Genomic DNA, 3818 nt, shown 5'->3' with positions numbered 1-3818 from the left:
CTTCCACACTTTTTCCTTCCACTCAACTTTCTGTTAACATGCTTGGATACAGCACTCTGTGAACAGCCAGCTTCTTTGGCAATGAATGTTTGTGGCTTACCCTCCTTGTGAAGGGTGTCAATGATTGTCACTCACTCTGAATCTAAATGAGTTCGATTCACCAAATGGCACAGAGACAAACATATATGTTCGGGTCAGATAGCAACAGGTTAATTGCTAATTAACTGCTAATCTTTATTGGAGCTTGACAGTTCCCATTCACTTTTCATTGTATGGAACTGTGCAGCATCATTCTGTAAAACGTCTCCTTTTGTGCTCTAAATGAATAAAGAGAACCATACAAAATGAGGGCAAACGTTTAATCTTGGCATTTATTTAATGCAAAATGCCATGTTCCCACAATATGTTTGTTTGCTTCCTGCAGCCCTCAAAATATACAGCATAGCTTGTTGATCTGTTTTTGCTTAGTTTTGTCCTGTGCACAGTGAAGGCCTGTCACAGCTGCGTCTGACAGAATCACTACCCATCTCAGGCCTTTACATCCTCTTTTTGTCTCTCTCTCTCTCTCTCTCTCAATCTCACTACAAACTTTCTGAACTCTAGAACCTTTATTTTGAAATGTAGTGCTCTTCTCAGGGTCTGTTGTCCTCTCACCCACCCACACGCCTACACAAACAAATCTGCCCACTCTTATTTCTCACCACACGTGTGTGTACACTCACTCACACACACACACACACACACACACACACTGCTAGATTCCCTGCCTACAAAACTACAGAAAACACACACACTCACACACATACCACCTTCGCCTCTTTCTCTCACTCAGAGGTGACACGCTGGTGGGCTCTAGCCATATCCTACCATACCCTCGTTTTTCATCCTTGTCTCATCCCTCTCTTTTCGCCCACCCGTCCTCCCACACACCTTCTCTCTCATTCTAGCATTCTCTCTCTGTCTCGCTTTGGCTCTTTCTCTGTGTCTCTTGAGTGACAGTCAGAAAGGACTGTAGGGGCCAATTACTCTTCTGCTGTTTTGGTGAGTGTGTTATATAAAATAAGAGCACCTGCTGTCTGCAAGAAGCAGACATCTCTACTTCTGTGTGTGAGTCTGCAATCATGTCCTGCAACTTGAATAAACTTCTCAAATCATTCTGCATAGCTACTGTATAATAATGATGTGTATTAGTTTAGAATTTAAAGGGGTTATATAATAATTCATAATTAACACTTTCCCCGCCAGCGTTTTTTAAAACAAGTTGCCAGTCACTGCCAGCATCATCTTTTTCACGAAACTTTCATGGCCCCCAGAATATTTTGTTGTATGAATATCTGAACATGCAATATGTCAAAAGAAAGAACAGAGCCTCTGCTTGTAAACAAAACAAACCTAGCTTCATGTAAGTTTCATTAAAAATTTACAACAAAAAGCTGGATCAGATTCAGAATGATGATCAAAACATAGATGGAGTAGATCGCTTCCATCAACACCCCCCAAGCTTGCACATTCCTATGCCACTTCCTGGCTCGATGTTTCTTTCTGTAACGTTAGGCAGTTATGATTTATACGCTGTTTATGATATCGTAATTTTACATATGCATCTGCTTACATATGCAATCGATTGTTTCTCACTCATGTCATTCCAAACCTGTATGACTTTCTTTCTTCTGTGGAACATATAAGAAAATATTTTGAGTAAAACACAACGTCAGGGGTATGAACATTCATGAGAAGGGAATCATACTCATGCAAGGCTGTAGTAAACATTTTTTTTTATAGATGTAGCATTAAATCCATAAAGTCTGGGGTGAAAGTCTTGTATTAGGCTATTTCATGACTGCATTCTTGCATTTTCTATCTGTTTTGATGCGTTTTGAGAGGATGGGCTTATTTTGTAGTCCTTGGCTTTGAAAACAGCCTCCATTAAAACATGACAATGCAAAACAACAACTCCAATTTGGTGTTCAGAAATTGGGTCACCTAGTTAAGGGGAACTGATAAGGAGGAAATAGGATCCGGGGCTCGTCATGCTTGTCATGTGACACACAGCAACCACGTTTGATTTAATTTCTCCTTTTTTTTTTCCAAACGTGTTAACCAGGCCTAGCCTACATCTCGATTCTCAAATATGTGTAAGTAGATGCAATCAAGCACTCTCAAGAACTCCCGTTATAATCAATGAAGCTGTTTACACTGTGAAATTAACAAATGAATATCTTACTTACATGTAATGTATATGTGCACTTTGTTGTTTCTGATGAAAGAATTCGCCAGAGAGCAGAATTCAGTCAGCGACCGCGCGCACTGAACAACCACCGGCGTTTCAGCGATGACTCATCTGAACGCATCTGATTGGCCATTGCATTCATAAGCTCAACAGAATCGTGTTTGATTGGTTATAATGCGCAGCGCTGTAAAAACACGTCTGTCTCCGGCTCAGCTCCAGCCAAAGCGCGAACGCAGATTTGAATTTAGCAGCTGATGATGTGTTGCACTGAACTTTCTAATCACACCGGTGTGATCGTATCAAATATAACAAATATTATTCGGCTATTTTTTGTCTTTTGGAAGCTGCATTCAAAATCCACCTGGCTCAAAAATCTGAGGGGGTACGTGCCCCCTTTTGAATGGGCATGACGCCTCAGAATAGGATAGATATTGTTATTCTTAAACACCAGAAGAATGAATAAGTACAATGTGTGAAGGTACACCAAAGCCTGTTTCTGGCTGTGTGTAGCACCTGCAACTCTGCATTTATCTTTCTGAAGGATCCCAGTGTTAGAAGAAATGAGCAATTAAAGATACCTTCAGTCTAAATTTTACATTTTTGTAATACACTGCAGTGTGTGGATTGTTTTTTAATCTGTCACAGTGTAAGAAAGGTTATGCAGAGGCTGTTACAAAAGGATGGGACAGCACAAACTATATCAAGCAGGAAAGAAAACTTGACGTGAGTAAGTGTTGAAAAGCACTGTAACTCATTTAGCATTTGAATAATCAAAGTGAAGATATGGTTTAACCCTTAAGCAGCCCTTAATTGGTCCTTCGTGGACAAATTTGGGCACAAATGTCACAGGTGTGATCCCAATTTTATTTTTTTATTTTTTTTTTTAAATGTCATATCACTATCTTAGATAAAATAAAAACGGTCAATTAATGCATTTTTTCGTGATTTTTGGTGTTTTTTAATTTTATTTATTTACCTCTAAAAGTAGGCCTGGCCTACAATATTTTTATGTAAAATATGCTTATTTCTATGTTATATTTAATATTTATTTTACTACAAAAAAACAAAAAAAAAAACAATCATTCCAATAAGTTCAGACAGCCAAAACCTAAAAATCTGGAGTCTTTGGTGACATCTGGTCACATATGATGGTATAAAAATATCAAAAATATCAATAGCCTAGCTGTAGTAATGGCTGCATATGGTTGAAATCTATAAACCATTGTTGTAACGAACTTAACCTCTTTTTTAAAGTTATAAAAAAACATTTGTGTTGGGTGAGACTATACAAAGAAGCCAAAATATGCTTACAGACAAATCTGACCATGCTATAAGGAAAAGACAAAGTAGGAGACAGATTAATAATTTATTTAAAAAAAAAAAATAATAATAATTTCAATAACTCAAAAAAGCAAAATGCTACCAAATGGTACCAAACAGGTAAGAATAAACAACAAACCTAGCAAGTAGCATGTTTCAGGCATGTTTTGTTTGAAATCATCAACAAATCTCGCAGCAGGACTGCAGCAGTGTTTGTGTGTGTGTGTGTGTGTGTGTGTGTGTGTGTGTGTGTGTGTGTGTGTGTGTG

Source organism: Sinocyclocheilus anshuiensis, unplaced genomic scaffold, assembly GCF_001515605.1.
Source record: "Sinocyclocheilus anshuiensis isolate Anshui unplaced genomic scaffold, SAMN03320099.WGS_v1.1 scaffold1260, whole genome shotgun sequence".
Lineage (NCBI taxonomy): Eukaryota > Metazoa > Chordata > Actinopteri > Cypriniformes > Cyprinidae > Sinocyclocheilus > Sinocyclocheilus anshuiensis.
This window is presented reverse-complemented; position numbering follows the sequence as displayed.